The 7,847-nt window shown below is 43.7% G+C and overlaps 1 pseudogene across 1 annotated transcript in view; it reads left to right on the forward strand.

Moving 5' to 3' along the window:
• Nucleotides 1-7,847, forward strand: part of LOC306777906 (ecto-NOX disulfide-thiol exchanger 2-like) — a 113,285-nt pseudogene that overhangs the window by 40,002 nt on the left and 65,436 nt on the right. The window contains exon 3 of the transcript in view: nucleotides 3,082-3,213. The product of the transcript in view is annotated as an ecto-NOX disulfide-thiol exchanger 2-like (transcript). The remainder of the gene's footprint in view (nucleotides 1-3,081; nucleotides 3,214-7,847) is intronic.

Below are 7,847 nucleotides of genomic sequence, written 5' to 3' on the forward strand. Positions count from 1 at the left end.
ACATAACCAACAGTATTAAACAGTAGTGCATGTTTTTTCTAAATATTTTTTGCCAGGAAGACAAGCCTGTCTACTACCTCTGGCTTCAGGCATGCACGGTGGCATGTAACAATGCCCCCCCCCACACACTGAAAAGCCTCTCAGAGGGGGCACTTGTAGCTGGCACAGAGAGGTATTTCTTTGCTAAAGTACTTAGCCTTGGAAAGTTAAGTTGGTGACGCTTCCACCAGTCAAGTGGATCGGTGTCTGGGTCAACCTGCTGGACCACAGGTCAGTTGTTGCGGAGTAGAATGACATCCCCTCCAGCTCCGCAGAGATCCTTTGGCGTGTACTATTGTACAGCCGAGGCAAGGCAACGTCAGAAAAATGTTTACGGCTTGGTAGCACGTACCTGGGGTCCAAAGCTTTGAGACGGTGAATAAACCCCGGCTTTTCCACGGTGTATATGGGCACCATATCTTTTGCGATATACATCGCGACTGCATCCGTGATGGCTTTCCACCGGGCACTCTTCTTCTCATGCGGAGTACAGTTGGTGAATGTCTCCAAAATGCTGGGTTGTTTTTGTGAGGTGGCGGCGGCAGCAGTGAAGCTGCTGGCCGCCATTGTTTTAGTTTGTAAACAATGCGCGCGCACTCTACTACGGGAAAAAGGGGTGGGGGCGATTTTCTCGATTTTCAATAAAACACATCGCCTTAAAGCACACATTCGAATTAATCGATTAAATCGATTTATCGCCCAGCCCTAGTGTACATATACACTATTATATCGACAGTAATATGGAAAACATCTCGGTGTTTTGTTCGTAAACATCTCATCAGCATATTTTTTTCAGAGAAAAAGCACAATAAGCTGTTCTGTCAGCTCGATGGTGATATTTCTTATCTGAATGTGGTGCTGTAAAAACAACCGCAGACAGGAACAGGCCAGGGACACACACACACACACACACACATTGTGGGGGGAAGAACTTTTTTGAGGTGTAAGATCCCACTGCTGTTTCGTGCTGGTTTGTGTTAACACAGGTAAACGAAGTGTCATGGAAGAGAAAGGCAGGCTTGTGGCTCAGCCAGCAGCGGCCGCCGCTCGCTAATTTACAGGTCTGCCAGCGAGAGTTATACGAGCACTCGGAGCTATGAAATGAACTCCAGATCGAGAGAATCGGTCGCCAGGTGGATGTGCGATGTGTTGCTGTTGACTTAACTGCAGGGCTTTTTATCTGTGGGGATCTGAATATGTTTGCTTTTCTATGAAAGACTTGGGACTTGGCAGAGAACCATGAGCCTGAGGTTTTGTGTGGCAGCTCATATGTGTGTTTGTAGTGGTCGGTTGGAGAATTTTCAGTGATTTTATGCCTCAGAAATAACGTCTGCGTTTTTACTCGAGGCAATGTTATATGTGTTCTGCTTCATGCCCTTGTGTGTTGTGCGTCAAGTTCAACTTTGGTCAGGTCTTGTATTTGTCAAGCTTCGAAGAATCGCTCTACCGCAAAAGGATCAACTGAGGCGTAAAGGAGTTGAGTTGAGAGTGAGGAATAAAACACTTATCAAGCAACTTACTTGTACTCAAAGTGAAGTGTGGGAGTGAAATTCAAAAGCTCCATCACACGATTAATCACATGTATGATCCGATCAGGGATAGCCAGAGATACACAGATTTACTCTGCATCTGCTCCATTTTTTTTTAAATATCTGCAAAAACATGTAATTTAGATTTGTTTTTAATACTTCATTTTAAAAGTCCATCATCCTTAATATCTCCAGCAACAATTAACATGAGAAACAATCTATTATATAAATACAAAATAGGGATAACATGACGTGAATTGGCAAAATGAAAACAAAAGGAAAAGCAAACCAGAGACTGTAGTTCCACGTTGACAATGACTCAGCTAATTCACAAAAAAATGTAAATGACGGGATGAACAGCTTTTATTCTTAAGATTATGAGTATAAGTAAAAGTTAAAGGTATTTAACTTATATATCTTTAACTTATATTGAATCCAAAATGTAACTTTTAGCAGTTATAGCTGTCTTTTTTGAGTTGCAGTGTTCTTCAACCAGATGTTCTGAACAAAACTTAATGCGAAGAGTACAGAGTGTCTGTGTGCTTGTCTTTGTGTGTGTGTGTGCGTGTGTGTGTGTGTGTGTGTGTGTGTGTGTGTGTGCGTGTCAGCATTGTCAGTCAGAGCACCTGCAAACTTTTGAGCAGAGGTCGTAAGTCACCGGGTCACTGAGACAGGAAGTACCAGGAGGCCAGACCTCCGTGCGGTAGTTGAACAAACAACTTCATGAAGAGGAAAGTCAATGACAGTGTGGTAAAAGTCAAACTGAAAGCAGGGTCACAGTGAACCTCACATCTCCTCGCTCCTGTGACAGAATTGAAAGTAGGCTGGAGATCACAAAGCACTCATGTGGAAGGTATAAGATTTTATCATAACTGAAAGCCAGGGATTTGACACCTTAAATGTAGTTCTGGTTTTGACCCTGGACTTTCCCTTAACCCATCTAAATCGGTGCACATCTTTTTGGAGTACTTGAATAATGATCCACAAAAGGAATTTTATATTTTAAATCTCACTTCCTTTCATTTGTCTCTCTCTCTCTCTCTCTCTCTCTCTCTCTCGCTCTCTCTCTCGCTCTCTTGCTCTCTCGCTCTCTTGCTCTCTCGCTCTCTCTCGCTCTCTCTTGCTCTCTCTCTGGCTCTCTCTCTCTCGCTCTCTTGCTCTCTCGCTCTCTCTCGCTCTCTCTCTGGCTCTCTCTCGCTCTCTCTCTCTCTCTCTCTTGCTCTCTTGCTCTCTCTCTCTCTTGCTCTCTCTCTCTCTCTCTTGCTCTCTCGCTCTCTCTCGCTCTCTCTCGCTCCCTCTCTGGCTCTCTCTCTCTCGCTCTCTTGCTCTCTCGCTCTCTCTCGCTCTCTCTCTGGCTCTCTCTCTCTCGCTCTCTGGCTCTCTCTCTCGCTCTCTCTCTCTCTCTCTTGCTCTCTCTCTCTCTCTCTCTTGCTCTCTCGCTCTCTCTCTCGCTCTCTCGCTCTCTCTCTCTCTCTCTTGCGCTCTCTCGCTCTCGCTCTCTCTCTCTCTCTAGACGGGAACTGTAACCTGACCATGGCTTCTAACTCCATGACAATGCCCATGTCAGACCACAGCCCCTGGGCAACAGCCATGAGCAACCTGGGGATGCCTCCGCCAAGCATGACTGGACAGCAGCTCATGCCAGGTACCACAGAAAACATACATGCTGCCAAACAGGTCACACGATGCCACACAAACAAAAGTGTGCTGTATTGTACAGTATATATATCAAGATTTAAGTTGACTTTGTGGTTAGAAGATATGCTGTAAGCTATAGCTGCCTACATGATTTTAGAGGTGGGAGAAACTGACACCGTAAGGTTACAGAACCTTTTTTGGTTGTTGCCTTGAATCCACTGACTGACTGGGAAAGAAATATGTGTAGGAGGATATATGAGTAACAGTGTTTCCTCCCCCTCCGCTGCCCTCAAAGTGCCCTTGAGCAAGTAGGTGAGCATCAGCACTGGAGAAGCTGTACTCATCGCACATGGGCAGCTCCCGATGCGTCAATGTTTGAATGTCTGGAGCTTCCCCTCCTCTGCATCCACTCCCCCAGGCAGTTATAATTAAGGATGTGCTCTCAGCTCATTTTCCTGCTTTGAAAATGCCAAATGTGTCCAGAGGACGACGACATGTGTGTGTGTTTTTATAACTGTGGGGGGCCTGTGGGGGCGGTAAGTCAACCGTGTCTGACTGTACAGAGTCCAGCTGGAGCACAGGGTGTTTACAGTATGTGTGGTAACCCCTTCAAGGAGTGTCCTCGCTGTTCCACTAGTTGCATACTCGGAGTTAGTAATCCTATCCCGCCCCCAAGGGCTTGGCTAGGTTCATTCTGATTGGATGAGCACACGCAGGCACACTGCAGTGTAGGTGCAAGGTTTGTGCATTTTTTGGAAATTTTATTGGTTTTATTGGTTATAAGGTTTGTGCATTTTTTTGGAAATTTTATTTCTTGCCCAGAGATGGATGAGACCAGGTCACAAGGTTGAAAAGGTTTTTAAATGTCATTGTACGACAGGGTTGCACAAAAAAATGTAGATTGTTGTCCCAATTTGCTACATAGGGGGAAAAAAAACGAAACTATACCATGTATGGATCGTGGAGAATGAATTAAGGAGTCTCACAGCTCGAGAAAATGGTCTGGTGGTTCGGCAGCTCATAGTTCTGTACCTCTTTCCAGACGGCAGCAGGGTGAACAGGTTGTGGCGGTGGTGGGTTTTGTCTTTTAAATTCCCTTTAGCTCTACACAGGCTCCTCTTCTCACCATTATCACCGATGCTCAGTAGATGGGTACCAATGATGATCTGGGCGGTTTTAATCACCCGCTGTAGAGCCCTCCTGACCCATGCCAGTTTTTTAAATGTTTGCAGTCAGTTTTCCTTCTATTGCACCTCTATTGCACAAAAGTTGACACGAACTTGGCACGGGAATTTTACCTTCTTAAGTGTCCTTTAGAAATAGAGCCGTTAATGAGCTTTCTTCACTAGTATGGAGATGTGTGATGACCATGTCGGGTTGTTTGTGATGCTGATTTCCAGGAACTTAAAACTGCTAACTTGCTCCAGCTCTGCACTATTGTGCGTCTTCGCCTCCTTCTTTCTAAAATCAACAATCAGCTCCTTGGTTTTACTGACGTTGAGCAGTAGGTTGTTCTCTGATCACCTCTCTGCAAGGTTTTTGATTTCCTCTTTATATGAAGTCTTATTGTTGTTTGTAATCTGGCCGATGAAGGTAGTGTCATCTGCAAACTTCTCAACAGAGTTCTCTTCATGTTTGGGGTAGCAGACCTGGGTGTACAGCGTGAACGGGAGGGGGCTGAGCACACAGCCCTGGGGGGCTCCGGTGTTCAACACGAGAGTGGAGGAGGTTTGGCTGCCAAACCGAACAGCCTGGGGTCTGTTTGTGAGGAAGTCTAATAACCAGTTGCAGAGTGAGGTTTCTCAAGCCCAGAGTGCAAAGTTCAGTTTCATGGGGGAGATTGTGTTGAAGGCTGAGCTGAAATCAACAAACAGCATTCTGATGTAGGTGTTGTTATTTTCCAGATGAGTGATGGCTGAGTGGAGCGCAGTGGAGACGGCATCCTCTGTGGATCTGTTGGCTCTGTATGCAAACTGGTGAGGGTCCAGGCTGACTGGGATGTTGGTTTTGAATGTGCTGGAGAACCAGTTTCTCCGAGCACTTCATCAGAATGGGGGTGAGTGCCACAGGGAGATAGTCATTTAGACTAAACACTGCAGAGCGACACCTCTCTCATGCCTGTATATATGAACCTACAGCCAGCAGTCGATAAGCTTAGCTTAGCATAAAGACTGAAAGCAGGGGGAAACAGCTAGCCTGGCTCTGTCCAGAGGTAACAAAATCCAACTACCAGCATTTCCAAAACTCACTGCGGGACTATTTCTTGGCCAGGTGCAGTGATTTTGAAACAATGAGACTCACTGACTCCACCAAAGAAGACCCTGTGAAAGTCAAATAATTATGTATTTTAAACACTTTGGATTTTGTACGGATTCAACAAAGGAATAAGAACATGTTGCTTGGCTAGTTTTGGAGGCTAGCTGTGTCCCCCCTATTACCAGTCTTTCTGCTGAGCTAAGCAATCCGGCTGCTGGCTGGAGCATAATTTTTAACCGAGATGATGGTGATATTGATCTTCTTATCTAACTTTCTTAGAATTATGGTTCATCCCCAACATGTATCAGAGGATTCAGCCTGTGTGCTTAGAAATAGAGTTATGATGTTTAACGAGCCAAGATATATAAAGACGTCAACATCCCTATAATCCCTCCAAGGCCTGGTTTCTTAAACTACGGTTCACAACCTCAACTGAGGCATGAGCAGACTTCTGTTGTTGAAGAGTGTGACTCAGTCAGTGGATACGTATATGCCCTGCAAACACAAATGCACAGTTACAGCACAATAACACAAAACAATCAATAGAAAAAGCTATTTTAGCAAAAAACATAAACTTCAGGACACAAGATGGTGGTTTAAGTTCTTCTCCATAGATAGATAGATAGATAGATAGATAGACTTTATTTCAGACTCGGGGTCCATACAGACAGATACATAAAAAGACAGACACAAACAATAAAAGTACATAGGCCGAGCAATGCCTCCATAGTTTTGCCTCACCAAGAAGAGGCAGCTCCCTTTATTGAAACAAGAATACAGTTCTCCGTTTAATGTTGCGTTTACCATTTAACAATGAAAGTGTCATCTCGAAAATAGTTTGTGTTTTACATGCAGTTTCAGACTAACAATTGGCAAAACATCACAGCTGAACTGGGTGTTGGTTGGTAAACTACACTAAAAAAACCGCTGAATTCCCTTTTTGAGGCACTTTTGCAACATTTAATTCACAGGAGCTTGTGTTTTCTGTCTGTCAGGAATCGTTTTTTGTGTGAGAAAAATGATCTCTCTCAAATTACTTTCAGAAATAGACTTTTAACTCATCTACATTCATTTGCAAAGTGTCACAAGGAGAGTTGCATTCATTCTGACCCATATTTAAAAGAAATCGTTTAAAAAGAAAATCATTAAATATGAATAAAAAGAGACTGAATTAATTAAAAGCTCAAATCACAAGGTCCAATTACTAAACTGTATTAACTTTATCAATATGTTATGTACAAGGACTCAATTATTCCCACAGGGCAATAGTAGCAGTATTCACAGCCGACCTGACTCATAAGTGAACTAATTGCCTGCATTAGGGCAACCAGAGGGCCCGCGAGGAACGCTTGGAATTTCCTACAGGAGAGCTGCAAACAGAGCCGAGCAGCCCTGTAGGCTCACTGTGCAACTTGGGCAGGGCACTTTCATGGCCATTATTCTAATGCCATAACTCTGGGAACAGAATTGAGGACTGTGACTATATGTCACATTTGGTCAGATACGAAGAAGGTAGAAGAAGAAGATGAGAAGAATCTCATCAACAACTTAAATCTGTCCCTTTCACAGCAGTGTATTCAATTAATTGTATTTTCTTTGTGCGTAATAGATGAAGAATGAGATTGCCGTGGTTGGTATTAGGCCTGTATTTTGATTTGATGATAGAACCTTTATCCCTGGCCAGGTCCGATGTTAGTTTATGTTGGCAATTGACTGTGTAAGCAACACTCACATGCACACACAAACACATTCACAGAACAGCTGACATTATATTTGACTGATTAATTGTGACAGCATCCTGTCAGAGTTAGACAGATTCTTCCGCCATCTCGGTTTTTCTCACGTTGCAATGAGGTTAAAGGTTATGAAAAAAAATGCCATTCAAGGAGGTTGAAACTCACGGATTGAATATGGAAACTACTCATGATCACAATGAACACCGATCACAGAGCTGTGTCATTAATATGTCCCTGAAAGGCACACAACAGCTCATTCAAATGAATTGTGAAGTTACACCACTTCATTAACAGTGTTATCCACAACGCCGGCTAAATATTTGAAAGCGGAGCGCTTTGAGATTAATGAAGCATTAGCGCGTGTGCCCATCTGTTTATTATTTTCCAATGTCATTACAGCCTCAGAGAGCACTTCATTGTTAAGTAGTCGGCATTGAGCGCATTCCATTCAGGCTTACTAATATCCCTGAACATAAAGTTATGCTCCCGTGCTTTCATTCTCCATCTATGAAAAGTCTTTTCTCTCCTTTGTGGGGGTTATTTTTATTATTTGTGGTACTTAGCGAACGCTTTTCATCTGTGTGTTTGCATCCATGCATTTGATTGCCAGTAGTGTCCTTATTTAAGATAAATGGTTGTGAAATTTGCC

The sequence above is a fragment of the Melanostigma gelatinosum genome, assembly GCF_949748355.1.
Source record: "Melanostigma gelatinosum genome assembly, chromosome: 5".
NCBI classification, from domain to species: Eukaryota; Metazoa; Chordata; class Actinopteri; order Perciformes; family Zoarcidae; genus Melanostigma; species Melanostigma gelatinosum.